This window comes from Lolium rigidum, chromosome 3 (genome assembly GCF_022539505.1).
Source record: "Lolium rigidum isolate FL_2022 chromosome 3, APGP_CSIRO_Lrig_0.1, whole genome shotgun sequence".
NCBI classification, from domain to species: Eukaryota; Viridiplantae; Streptophyta; class Magnoliopsida; order Poales; family Poaceae; genus Lolium; species Lolium rigidum.
The window spans coordinates 113254682-113269483 of NC_061510.1; the positions used below are offsets into that span (position 1 = coordinate 113254682).

General features: G+C 44.7%; 1 long non-coding RNA gene across 6 annotated transcripts; it reads right to left on the minus strand.

Moving 5' to 3' along the window:
* Positions 1–9276: 9276 nt before the first annotated feature.
* LOC124702183 lies at positions 9277–12669 on the minus strand. Of its 6 annotated transcripts, none has more exons than XR_007002372.1 (4): positions 12561–12669; positions 11470–12445; positions 10176–10253; positions 9277–9654 (listed from the first exon to the last, which is right to left on the minus strand). It is a non-coding gene; the product is annotated as an uncharacterized LOC124702183 (long non-coding RNA). The 6 variants fall into 6 exon arrangements; XR_007002371.1 differs by having other exon boundaries at positions 9278–9654; positions 10206–10253; XR_007002370.1 differs by lacking the exon at positions 9277–9654 and having other exon boundaries at positions 9667–10253.
* Positions 12670–14802: the final 2133 nt, after the last annotated feature.

Sequence of the window (14802 nt, forward strand, 5' to 3'; positions counted from 1 at the left end):
GCACCAAGTTCCATGCAGGGTGGCGTGCATTACTGACCTAAAAGACCTCCTCCGAGGATCTGAGGAGGCTCAAGGAGGCGGCGAGCTGCGACATGGACCTGCGTAAGTCGATCCACGGCTCCCGGCTGCGCAAGCTCCTCCAGGTCATGAGAGATCTCCAGGCCTCTCAATTTCCGCAACAGCATTCGCATCATGTCGGGATCGCCATCAATGAGCTATCGGCGGTGGATCAGGCCACTGCCGCGTCGTCTGAAATCACATCTGCGGCGGCAGTGCCCCAGGAGCCACCAAGGCTTAGAGACGACAAGCCTCTGGAGGCCACTGCTGCGTCGTCTGAAACAACGTATATGGATGAAGTGCCCTAGGAGCCGCCCAAGCTTGAAGATGACAATCCTCTGGAAAGGAACCGTGTCCTGCTGGTGGAAGCCACGAGGGCGCTGCAGTTTATTCAGAAGAAAATGTTGAGCACTCTGGTTGCAACTGTTGTGGTAGCAGTGCATGGATCCGAGGTTGTGGCAATGTTCATCAATGCTCTTGAGATTGCAAGTGGTGGTGCTGCTTCAGAGGAATGGGTGGCCTTGCCCTACGACGTGATATTCGTGGATTGATAGGTACATTTTCCATTTGTCGATGCCAAACAAGTCAATTCAATCAATCTTTTGTTTCTGATGGCGGTTTTGACACTGCTCGATCTTCTTTGTTTTTCATATGCCGGTGATGGACGGCTATGAAGCGACAAAGTGCATCCGTGAGGAAGAAAGCCGTTACGGGATCCGCACCCCAATCATCGTGTTGACTGGCTGCGCACTCTGAGGAAGAGGACCTGCAGAAGACCATCCAAGCAGGGATGGATCTCCACCTAACTAAGCCAATACAGAAGAAGAAAGTTGTGGAGGGTGTTCATCAAGTGTGGAAGGAAGATAACTGATGAATGATGATGTTCGTTTCTCTGGTGGCATTGAGGCGTGTGTGGTTTTCCAGTAATTAGGATGATGATTGTGGCATGTATTGAATTTCGCTATATATTATGAATAGTACATGTCTACTACTATATTGTGTATAATACATTTTTTACTTTTGTGTAGGTTACATAATTGGATATTTTAGTTCCAAATGTGATATACACATACCTATATACATTCCATTTTTTGCGAGGGTCCTACATACACTAGCCATATAATTTACTAGACCATAAATTCGCGCGTTGCCGTGCCCGCCCATGTTTAGAAAAATGATTGAAATATTTAATAAATTATAAACTAAAATAAAATTAGCAAATTTCTGAAGATGAGTGTCATGTGGGGCCAAGCCAACAGCCGTCGCAAGGGCAAGGGCCCTGCGGCCCCTTAGAGTCCTCCTAGTTTAAGTTAGTAGAGTTTGGGTATAATTGGAAAGGTTTAGTCCCGAAGAAGGTTACCCTGCCAATTACCTAAACTGGAGTTAGAGTTAGATGCAAATTATGTAATTGGCTATTATATAAAGCCACCCCTATGTGTTTTAATGGACAAGAAGAATTAATCCAATCTCTCACCTCTTGCTCTTGCGCCTAGGCGCCTATCCTCACCTCCTTCTCCAACCATAGGCCGACGGGATTATCGCCCTAAGCCACCCACCGATCACAACTACAACCTACGATCCAATCCTCCCCCAACCCGTGACAACTTGGTATCAGATTCATCTTCAATCCCGGTGGCTGCCATGGCGCCTCTGCCGCCACCTCCGCAAATCCTAGCCGAGATCATCGACAAACAGCAGGAGGATCACCAATCTGTGCTCTCCACCCTCACCAGCCTCGCCGATGAAAATCACCAAGCAAGGGTTGAACGTACGGAGGACCGCGCCACCCTCAAGTCCATCGCCGAGACGCTCCAAAAGCTTCAGGGCGATATCGCGAATACAGTTCAGCAGCAACGTGCCCACAATCTCGCTCTCCTTCGCCTTGAAGGGAAGGGCGCGCTCCAACTTGGCGGCCTAAGGCTCATGCAGGCGCCAACGTCTACGGCCAGGGTTGGTGAACCGCCTGCCATGGCGGACGCATCTGATCGCGCCCCCCACCTCTACAAAATCGACTTTCCCCTCTTTGATGGGGCGAGCGACCCACGACCATGGTTGACGCACTGCAACCTCTTCTTCCTCGGTCAGCGAACGCAGGAATCTGATAAGACCTGGTTGGCTTCGTACCACCTCACCGACGTCGCCGCCTTATGGTACGGCCACCTCGAGGCAAAACTGGGTCAGCGGCCGTCTTGGGGCGAGTTTCAGACCCTAATCTCAAACCACTTCGGACCATCGACGCGCGCCAACCCCTTCGGTGAGCTGATCTCAACACGCCGTACTGGCACTGTCGCATATTACTCCAAGCGCTTCCTCGAAAATCTCTCACGAATCCAGCCAATCGCCGACGCCGAGGAGCGGGATATATTCACCAATAATTTGGGGGAGCCCATGAAGATGCAGGTGGAGATGTTGAAACCTACTACGCTCGACGCCGCGATAGACTTGCCATATCCTTCGAGCACATGAACATTGTTACTGGAGCCGCCACAACTACTGCTCGGCCAATCCGCCCGTACAGGACCGCAGCCAGCCCCACTCCGGCAGCCCAGGAATCAGCCGGGTCAGCACCAGCACTCGTTTTCAGAAAGCTCACCCCTGCTGAGATGGACGACCGCCGTGCCAAGGGCATGTGCTTCAATTGCGACGAGAAGTTTGTGCGGGGACATCGCTGCAAACGGTTGTTCTACATACAGTACCCGCTGATGACGAGGAGGATCCCTTAGCGGATGCACAGGAGGAGGCCAAAATTTCACTTCTCGCTGTCACTGGAATTCCCACCAGCGATACCATGCAGGTTGCTATACGTATCGGGGATCGTGACCTGGTTGCTCTGCTGGATTCTGGTAGTACGCATAACATCATCCACGAGGAATTGGCCACCGTCGTGGGGTTGCCCTTCTCCTCTGATCGCCGCCTTGGAGTCACAGTGGCTAATGGGGACCGGGTTACTTGTCGTGGACTACTCAAGCAGGCAGCGATCACAATTGACACAGAGATTTTTTTGGTCGACTTGCATGCCATTCCATTGGGCGGGTTTGACGTTGTGCTTGGTACCCGTTTTCTCAAGACGCTCGGACGCATTGTGTGGGATTTCACCACTCAGTGGATGTCGTTTTGGCACACGGACCATCGGGTGGAGTGGACAGGTCTTGGTTCTTCAGGCCGGCCTGCACACATACATGTCTGTGAGGGCAGAGCTCTTCTCGACAGCCTCCTGGCCGCGTTTTCGGACGTCTTCACCGAGCCCCAGGGTCTACCGCCGCCACACGCCCATGACCATCATATTCACCTCATTCCCGGGACGCATACCATCGCCATCCGGCCCTACCGCTACCCATCTATTCAGAAGGATGAACTGGAACGTCAATGTGCAGAGATGCTTGCTCGGGGCCTTATCTGCCACAGCTCGTTGGCTTTCTCGTCACCTGTGCTCCTGGTCCGCAAGCATGATGGTACATGGCGTTTTTGTATCGATTTTCGTGGTCTCAACATTGTCACCATCAAGGACAAGTTCCCTATTCCAGTTGTGGATGAGCTGCTAGACGAGCTGAAAGGCGCCCGATTGTTCACGAAGCTGGACCTTCGATCAGGCTACCATCAAGTTCGAATGGCCCCGGAAGACATCCACAAAATGGCGTTCCACACTCATGAGGGCCTTTTCGAGTTTGTGGTGATGGCATTTGGGTTAACCAATGCGCACGCGACCTTCCAAGCACAGATGAACGATGTACTTGGACCTTTCCTTCGTCGATTTGTTCTGGTTTTCTTTGACAACATTTTGATATACAGCTCCTCGTGGTCGGACCACCTTCGCCATGTCAAGCTCGTCTTGGAGGCTATGCGCACACATCAGTTGTATCTCAAGCGGTCCAAGTGCTCTTTTGGGGAGGAATATATGGCCTATTTGGGACACGTCATCTCTGTGGAAGGAGTGGCCATGGACAGCGATAAGGTCCTCGTCGTGGTCGACTGGCCGATACCTCGTACAGTTCAAGATGTGAGGGGATTCTTGGGTTTGGCGGGATACTATCGCAAGTTCATTAAGGGGTTCGACACCATTGTGGCGCCCCTCACCGCACTACTGAAGAAGGATGGATTTCTCTGGACTGACCAGGCGGCGACCACATTTGAGTCCCTTAAGGTTGCATTCACTACTGCACCGGTTCTTCAGTTGCCTGATTTTACAGCCCTGTTCATTGTGGAATGTGATGCTTCTGGATCTGGTTTTGGTGTCATGATGCATCAGGGAGAAGGGCCAATTGCCTACTTTAGCAAACCCATCGCTCCACGACATGTTTCTCTAGTTGTGTATGAGAGGGAACTCATAGGGCTTGTTCAAGCCGTGCGGCATTGGCGCCCTTATCTCTGGGGCCGTGCTTTCATTGTCAAAACTGATCATTACAGCCTCAAATTTTTTGCTAGACCAGCGCCTGGCCACAATTCCGCAGCATCATAGGGTTGGCAAGCTTTTGGGCTTTGACTTTACAGTGGAGTATAAACCAGGACGACAGAGCATTGTCGCCGACGCTCTTTCTCGCCGTGAGGTTGCTACTGGCCATACCTGCGCTATCACCGGGACTTCTTTTGATCTATTTGAGGCTCTCCGTCAGGCCGCGCACATAGACCTGGCATTGGTCGCCTTTTGGGAACAGCTTGAGTCGGGCGAGTTGGGACAACCTTGGGCATTGGTCGACGGCATTGTTACGTTTCAGCAACGGGCTTATCTCCCTCGCCTCCTCTTGTCGGGGAGGTCTTAGCGGCAGCTCACGATGATGGTCATGAAGGTATCCAGAAGTCTTTGCATCGCATACGCCGGGATTTTCATTTGCCACAAGCACGGTCCGCCCTACAGCAGTATATTCGTGCTTGTACAGTTTGCCAACGCAATAAGACAGAGCAGCTTCATCCTGCTGGACTGTTACATCCATTGACAGTACCATCTCGTGTCTGGGAAGACATCTCCATGGATTTTATTCACGCATTACCTAAGGTGGGTGGTAAGTGTGTCATCCTTACAGTGGTGGATCGTTTCTCCAAGTATGCCCATTTTATTCCTTTGGCACATCCATATACTGCTGAGACGGTTGCTAAGGAGTTTTTCTCTCATATTGTTCGTCTTCACAATTTTCCTACATCCATTGTTTCGGACAGAGATGTGGTATTCACTTCGGGATTTTGGAAAGCTTTATTTGCGGCTGCGGGTACACGCTTACACATGAGTTCCGCATTCCATCCACAGTCGGACGGCCAGTCTGAGGCAGTGAATAAGGTCATCACTATGTACCTTAGATGCATTACTGGGGATAGGCCTCGCCAGTGGCTTCAATGGTTACCATGGGCTGAGTACTGCTACAACACTTCCTATCACTCGGCGCTGAAGGACACACCTTTTTAGGATTGTGTATGGTTGTGACCCGTCTCTTCGTGATTATACTCCAGGGGAGATTCGTAATCAGGCAGTGGAGCGACAAATTCTGGACCGTGACTAGTTCTTGTTGGATGTCCGTGGCCGTCTCCTTCAAGCAGCTCAGTAGTACAAACACTTTTATGACGTCAAGCATAGGGCTATTGCCTTTGATGTGGGCGAGTGGGTTTGGCTTCGTCTGCAGCACCGGCCAGCAACGTTCTTGGGAGTGGGAGCAAAAGGCAAATTGGCACCCAAGTAATTTGGGTCTTTCAAGATCCTCGCTCAGATTGATTCGGTGGCATATCGTCTGGAGTTACCGCCTCGTGCCAGCATTCATAACGTGTTTCATGTTGGGGTCCTTAAGAAGTACCATGGTCCGCCTCCGACAGGTCCTCCACAGCTTCCTCCGCTATTTCAGGGACGCGTTCATCCGACTCCAGTACAAGCATTGCATGTGCGGATTGCTCGTGGAGTCCAGCAGGTTCTCATTCAATGGGAAGGCCAGCCTGCGTCTGCAGCGTCTTGGGAGGATGTCACCGCATTTAGGGAGCGCTATCCAGACTTCCAGCTTGAGGACAAGCTATTTCAGAATGAAGGGGGAGATGTCATGTGGGGCCAAGCCTACAGCCGTTGCAAGGGCAAGGGCCCTACGGCCCCTTAGAGTCCTCCTAGTTTAAGTTAGTAGAGTTTGGGTATAATTGGAAAGGTTTAGTCCCGAAGAAGGTTACCCTGCCAATTACCTAAACTAGAGTTAGAGTTAGATGCAAATTCTGTAATTGGCTATTATATAAAGCCACCCCTATGTGTTTTAATGGACAAGCAGAATTAATCCAATCTCTCACCTCTTGCTCCTACGCCTAGGCGCCTATCCTCACCTCCTTCTCCAACCATAGGCTGACGGGATTATAGCCCTAAGCCACCCACCGATCACAACTACAACCTACGATCCAATCCTCCCCCAACCCGTGACAATGAGTTCCATGAGAATCAAACTTCTGAAATCCATATGTACATAAAGTCATAAACTAAAATGTGCAAAACTTGGGGAAACATTTAAATATATATCATGGTTTTGTTCTAGAAGTTTATGTGACCTTTGTACGGATACAACCCTCCTTTTGTTAACTTATTATACTTTGTCCACACATGTTCACCAGACCAAAGACTGAGCTTCAGAGTTTACTATTCATTAATAAGAGTACAATAATCAGATAAAATGATGCTTCTTGTATTCAAAATTCCTGAACAGATATAAAAATGATAAATTAGCTTACATTAGAAAAATAAGATTAGGAAAAACTCACCGCCACACAAAAAACAAATTTCCCTCCAGATAGCTCAATAGCAAACTATCTTCATTCTTCAAGAGAGACTTCTGAAACTTGATATGCATACTCAGCAATATCTGTTGATATCTTATCTGAATTCTATTTAAAAAATCCTTATTAGGGTGTTCCTTTTTGGTGCATATGTGAGTCATTTTCCTCAGCATTTTATGCTTCAAACCTCGATCTCTATGTAGAGTTATTCCTACACAAAAAGAACCAGTAATACCAGTTATCTAATTCATGTATCCAATATCAGTATTAAGAAAAGAATATGGTTATCACAGCTCTTTTGCTAGAAAGATATCAAAACTGGTTACGAAGTTCTTTTGCTAGCATATTAGAATGTCAAGAAATCCATCCAAACCCCTAAACAGGATCTCATTCATAGAGGCCAATTTTGTAAAGTGCAACACATAACAATATGATGAGAGGAGTGAAGGATAATAACCAACATGGCAAGTCAATCTGTATAAAGTGGTCGTCTCTATCTGAATCGGTAAAATCATGCAGGCATGCCTCACCAGAGTTCACCCTTGACATCATATTCTCACATGGCATGGTTCCTTTTCAGCACACAAACATGAACAATATTGAAAGGAAAAAAACACAAGCAAATGATAAATACTGAGATGAACTAACTGCTTGTTAGAATTGCAAGTAAAAGTAGTAAACGTGTCAGGACCACCATGTACACTACAGATGGCCATTGCATCCTGGTAGTGCTGAACATAGTATCTCATACCTCCTGTAAACGACCCTGGGAGCACAATTTTACGACCTATTTTCTCTCCATCATACAACCCTAACCTACAACATCGCTAATTGTTTGAAAATTTTCAGATCTTAACTCCTTCTGTTTGCGAACAATAAACCAAAGGCGGTTCCTTCTAAACATGCAAAGTTTTCGACTTGTATCTAGGAAGTAGCTCTACCACAACATAGATATGGGTTGTACTGGCCAGGTCTATAGTGGTAACAATAGACGTAATAATCAAGCATTACATAATTGTTTTGCGAGCTTTGATAGGCAATTTATGAGCATCAGTGTAATGCATACCTAAATGGAAGCCAACATCACCATGCCGAAAAAGTAGTGGGTATTGTAAGGACATAAGGGCAGGGTGTAAATTAGAGACATAGGTCAAGCCATGATCCTTGTCATGTACAATTATATCGCGTTTGAAAGTTTCGATTGTGAAATCACCAACAATTAGCAATGCAAGCTCGTTATAGGTCGTAAGTTGTATTGTACATCACCATCAGATTGTGGAGATAATATTATAATGGCAATCCATTCATTAGGAGTTTCCTTTAGTTGGTCTCGATCTAGCAGTCTTAAATGTCTTCACAAGTGGGTTTACATCGTCCAACATATCTTGAAGTTTTTTCACTATAGCTCGATATAAGTGACCATCAACATCACCATCACCACACAAAGCATGAATCCTATGCTCAATCTCATTGTCAGTGTCGTGTATATATAGTTGTGCGAATTCGGAAAACGTATGGACCATGACCATCATTTATGTTGTTGTCTAGTTTAGCTCCTAGTGATGTGAAATTAAATAGGCAATTACTTATATGGTTCATAAACTCACGACTCCCTTGACCACCATTGAACCGCATCAACCGTGCAAGCACCGGGGGTGGGGGGTGCCTGGAAGTGCTCAATATGAACATGGCCTCCGCTGCAACACCTATTAAATTCAACACGCCCCTTTTCCCAGCTATAATCCTTTTGGATGTGTTCCTTCCACCAGAAAGCTGAACCGCAGTGGCGGCATCTAAAACACGGGCCTCCTAATTTGATCGGCCACGGAACGTAGCTGGAATAAAAAGGTAGCGGGCAGAATAATAAAAAAAATAAGTGAGTAAATTAAATAAATTTATGTTGTAGATCATATTAAGTTGGCAGCACCTTTGAGGGCTTCAACGAATTCAACAGCGAGGGGTAATTTGGGTTCTCCATTGGGATCAATTGGTGGTCCTGCTAAGACCATAACTTTTTTGCTTATTCAGTCTAATGCGATCAGTGGGGTTTTCCTTTGCATGTTGGGAAGAAAACATCTTCAATAGTTTATGAACACAAAATCATCCAGAAATCATCAAGACTAAGATAACAAAACCAAAATCTTTTAAATCAGCGTATATAGAGTTGAACAAACGTACTTATTTTTGTGTGCAAAATGGGATTGGACATAGCAATTGGTTCATTAATCCTTGTCCTCTTACTTTGGGGCGCATAACTACTTGAGCCGTGGAAGAAACATGGTCAGTACGCATCGTTAAATTTTGTTCGTGCTCGAGAACGCTTTGTCATTTATTCTACAGAGGTATATCAGATGATATATAGACGGTTACACTGAGATGGAAAGCTAGGTCGGGTATGTAGAAGTATGCACTTACATGCAAATGTTCGTTAAAATTTGGAAAATTTTGGAAATTACATGGTACGACGCACTATGAAGCTAGTTTAAATGGACAAATAAACAAGAAATAATATGTAAAGAATGCGTTAGCAAGTGTACATGTCCAGACCATGAAGGCGCGTTTTGATGCGCCCATCCATGTTTTGATTTTCATAGAACAATTTAAAAATATCTGCCAGAATTTGGACAGTTCGAAATATCTAGGAATATAAGTGTTTAAGATAGCAACGCCTCGACTAAACTCCAGGTGATGAATATTCAGTAAAGTACCTTGGGAGCAATTCACAGAACTATTGCCAGAAATATTCTGGTAGAAAAATAATCTAATGTGAAGCATAGTAGCGAGCTAACATTTGTAAAGAAGCTTTTACTATCTTCTGCAGGCACATGGCAATAGATAAGATGCTTACCCCATGACAAAAGCATGGACTTCCTGAGCGAAACAAAAGGATGAAGAATAAGAATGAAAATAGCATGAATAATTAAGAAAAATAATCTGATACCAGTAAGTAATTTCATGAAACACAATTTCAGAATCTAGGTTTTAAACCATATCCAGCTTCAATAGCATGAGATAAGATCATCTTGCTCTGCGTATTGTCAGTTTTCTGTGACACGATTCGTATTTAGTGCATCTAATACTCTCATAATTATAGCTGAAATGAATACATGAAAAGTGGAAAAATGATGCATGGAAATTTAAGTTGTTTCCCTAAAAATAATTCAGTGATAATCGAATAAATTTTAACTTTATAACTGGTTTAACGCCTCATCAAGGATATTTCAGTTGGTTGACAGGTTATCTTTTCTTCAAGGAATTTCATTCAAGAGGTTTGAAACACAAGCTAATTATCTGCTATATCTAAATTAATTATTCCCACTATCTATTTTTGCTAGTTCCTACAAAGCTAGAGACAATAACCCTAGCGCTTATGAATAGGCATACAAAAATACCTTGTTTGATACAGAACTTTAAATACTCACTACTCAAAGAAGTCCATTCCCTAGAGATAAAAGACCAGCTAATTATTCCTACAAAGTTAGAGCAATAGTATTAGTGCTTATTTATAGGTATAGGCAAATAATTTGTTTCGCAGCACAGTTCTAGGAATCATTACTCAGAGAACAAAAGGTCCCTTTTACTGTAAAGGATGCATTTTAGAGCCAAAAACAACCTTTCACTTATATAGATAAAGTGAAAAGAAGATAAAGATGATTAAACTCCTAAAAGTGTAGGTTTCTTTGTCAAAAGACAATTTAAGAGTGGAAAGTGAATAACTATGGGTCTTATTTCAAACTCTAAAGCTGGCAATTTTTTTATTTAGTTTAGTTAATAAGTGACAGGGAATGTAAGGATGAGTTTATAATGACATAAGATTTGAAGTATAAAACTGACAAAGCAATTGACAAATATGAAGTTTGCTAGCCTAACCAAGCCAATCAGACATAGACAACTGAATTTCGGAATGTTTTATTGAATTTCACATGGCATGGGGTGTAGCCAACTAAAATTGATCTCCAAGGTGGTATAGAAATTGTCACATAAGTACGAATTTCTTATTCCGCTTGCTATAGTTCATTGTTTCTAATGGCTACTGCCCGATAGAAAGGAAGTTGCAGTAGTGGGCTATCTTGGTAGCATTAATTTAAAATTATTTCAAGAGGCAAGGATGGTTGCCAGATTTTCGTCAAAAGTAATATAAAAAAAAACAGCTTCCTGCCAGTTCCATTGAACTTCTACAATGCCAACACGTTAAATCATGCAAAGTGTAGCATCAAAGTATTGGTGTGGCCAACAACAGCAGGATATACAGATAAGTGAAGTTTGGCTGTCCAAATGAACATAACCTTGCTGTCAACAACGAGCTCATTGAATGGCTTGAGCAGTCTAACTAATGGTCTCTACACTGTTGTCCATACGCTAGTTGCAAAATATAACAAGAATTTTCAGTGTACAGACGCATGAAATGCAGCAGGGCAAAATTGTATGTCAGATAAATATTTTAGCGTACATGAGCATTTGATCAAGTATCCAATTGAGCAATATGAATATACATCTCTTACATAGAGCTAGCTAAAGGAGCAAAGGGTATTTTCGAAGGAGCAATTTAACAAAAAAAAGATGGGCACACCTAATCTGTTAATAAATTTGCCCATAAACACTAAAAGCTATTACATAAAATTTCTAATGTTCCAAAGTAACCTTATTAACTGGGTTATTCTAGCAGGCAAATAGCTGAGAGCTCACCATCCAGGACTGCTGTACAAAATCAAGGAGTCCGAAAATACAAAACAGTACACCAAGTGTTCCGACAAAATCCTCTCGAGATGTCCATCATGCATCAGTACACAAATCAGCAACACCATCCTCCCTGAAGATTATTAGGCCATCGTTAAATTCGGTTCGTGCTCGACAACGCTTTGTCATTTATTCTTCAGAGGTACATCCTATGATATATAAACGGTTACACTGAGATGGAAAGCTAGGTAGAAGTATGTACTTACATGCAGATGTTCGTTAAAATTTGGAAATTACATGGTACGGCGCACTATGAAGCTAGTTTAAATGGACAAATAAACAAGAAACAATCTGTAAAGAATGCGTCAGCAAGTGTAGATGTCCAGCAGCCATTGTCAAATAATATAAAGGTTATTACACTGGTAAGAGGAATCCGTGAATAATAATCTGGAAGAAACGATCAGGACAATCCCTGGAAGAAGTAAGGAAGCAAGAATATGAGGACAATCCCTGGAAGAAGTAAGGAAGCAAGAATATGTCATTTGGGTACATATTTTTTGCGAAAATGTAACCAGATACGAAAAACATGATTGCAAGCAAGGAGAAAGTCAAACCTAAACAACGAGCATCTTCGATGAATAATGAGACGTCCAATGTGAGATGGATGTAATGAGGAAAGACGTGGGCTGTGTCCACATATTTATATGAAAGAGAAGGGAGAACTGACAGTAACGCTCAGATTAATCGTCATAATCACAGGACGGGGTATAATGACAGGATTGAAGAATGGGTCGAAATTACCAGCGTCATCAATCCATGATTACGGCGGCAGCACATACACTTAAATCGCGTGGAAGAAGAACTGATCTTCCGATTCGGATGTTGGGCCTTGTGCTCCAAAGGGAAGGAGAACGATTCGTTCGATTCCGATGATGGGCCTGGTGCCCCTTTCTCCGATACCGTAGATCGGAGCCGACTGGACGACCTGCCGAAGCCAGAGAAGACACATATTTGGTCAACGCTAAATCCGGCTGAAATTGAACAGCAAGATCGTTGAATTTCCGGCTGAAAATTAGAACGCAATATCGTCAATTTCGTACCTAGCTTCGTTGTTCATCTTGCTCTGGTACTACGCATCGCACGCGGAGGAGGAAGACCGGCGCACTGGAGGACGATTTGGGGGCGGAGGAAGAAGACGGTCGCACGCGAACAGGAATAAATTTTTTCTGGACCGGTATGTTTCAAGCCCAAATGGCCTTTACACCGTTTCGAGGCCCAAGTTTTCTGGTGTGGGCTAACTTAATTTTAGGAATTGGGAGTAGCAGCTCTAGAATGTAGATGGGCCTGCAGGACGATCAAGACCCCTCTTAGCGTGAATCGAATGAAGTTCGGGAATGACAACGCTGTTCCAATCGGTACATACGTTTTGATCCATTGGATTGTCCGATCGGACGGCTCAGGAGCCAAAATCGCTGTGAAGAGGTTCTAGTGGTTCACCGTTTCGAGGCCCAAGTTTTCTGGTGTGGGCTAACTTAATTTTGGGAATTGGGAGTAGCAGCTCTAGAATGTAGATGGGCCTGCAGGACGATCAAGACCCCTCTTAGCGTGAATCGAATGAAGTTCGGGAATGACAACGCTACATACGTTTGATCCATTGGATTGTCCGATCGGACGCTCGGAGCAAAATCGACGTAAGAGGTTCTAGTAGTTCACATTTCGAGGCCCAAGTTTTCGTGTGGGCTAACAATTTTGGGAATCGGGAGCGGCTCTAGAATGTAGATGGGCACAGGCGATCAAGACCCTCTTAGCGTGAATCGAATGAAGTTCGGGAATGACAACGCTGTTCCAATCGGTACATACGTTTTGATCCATTGGATTGTCCGATCGGACGGCTCAGGAGCCAAAATCGCTGTGAAGAGGTTCTAGTGGTTCCATTATACTGTTAACTAATGATACTTTTTTTTACTAATCTTCTGATGTATTTTCAATAAAGGGTGCGCGGGCACGTGAGAGCAAAAATTCACATTCATAATTTTTTTACTTCTTGATGAAAACGATGCAAAATGCCTCTCCTTTGATTCCCAAAAAATGCCTCTCCTTTCTATAGCAAAAGAAAAGGAAAACGCTTCTAATCCACCGACCGACCGAATCGCTAGAAATCGGTCGTCGTGCGTCCCCCTACGTGGCATACAGAAGCGGACCCGCTACCTTATCTCTTCAAGCCTTATATCCTCATCCACTAGTCCGTCTCCTTCATTCCCCACCACACTCACGAGCGCCCCACCGCGATGTGCCTCCGCCGCCACTCAGCCATGCACGCCGCCGCCGCTGCCTAGGCATACGCTGCCACCGCCTGCCCATGATAGCTATAGCTCTCTCCACTCTGATTCCTCTTCTTTGTTCGCCGCCGGCGTTGCAAGGCTACAACAGATCCCTGGGTACCACTGCTATCGACGCCGCTGCTGCCGCCGACGAGGAAGGGCACCGGTGGAGATGGCAAGGATGTGTGAGGCATGGACGGGTACTGTTCCATCCGTCTCTGCTCGCAGGTCCAGGTCCCCACACACCGACGCAGAGGAGGAGCGCGAGGAGCACATCAAGGTCGAGCGCCGCCTAGACCACGACCTTAGTGGCTTCGAGATGGTGCAGCACTGCAGCTCCCCCTTCAAACGCCGCCTCCCCACCAAATGTAGGTCTTGCAATGTGAATTTTTTGTTGAAAATGTAGGTGATTTTTGTGGGAAACATCTATGCATTATGTTGTAAAGGAATTCTCCATATGAAATTTGATGTGATTTATGTTGTCTTTGTTACTATTTTTTATTGGAAACCATGGAAAAAATTGTTGTAAATTAATCTCTAATATTGTTGTGAGATATGTCAGATGTGATTAAAGTTGTCTTTATTACTATTTTTGTTTGAAACCGTGGGATATTTTGTTGTAAATTAATCTTTAATATTGTTGTAAAGGGACTCTTCAGATGTGATTAAAATTGTCTAAGCCGTGGAAATTTTTGTTGTAAATACATCTCTAATGTTGTTGTAAAGAGATTTCTGAGAGATGATTAATGGTGTCTTTGTTACTATGTTTTGTTGGAAATCGTGGAAATTTTTGTTGTAAATTAATCTCTATATTGTTGTAAAGAGATTTCTCAGATGTGAGTTTTGTCTTCCGTCCGCAAAAAGATCTATATGGAGGAGACCGCAAAGCAACGTCGGGAAAGGGATGAGGGAACGTGGGTGACGTCTGCAGAAAGCGACATCTCTAGGCTGGGTAGGTACGACGGAAAGCGACGGTTCCCTATACAAGCATCAAACGGTCACACGGGTCCCATCCGATGGC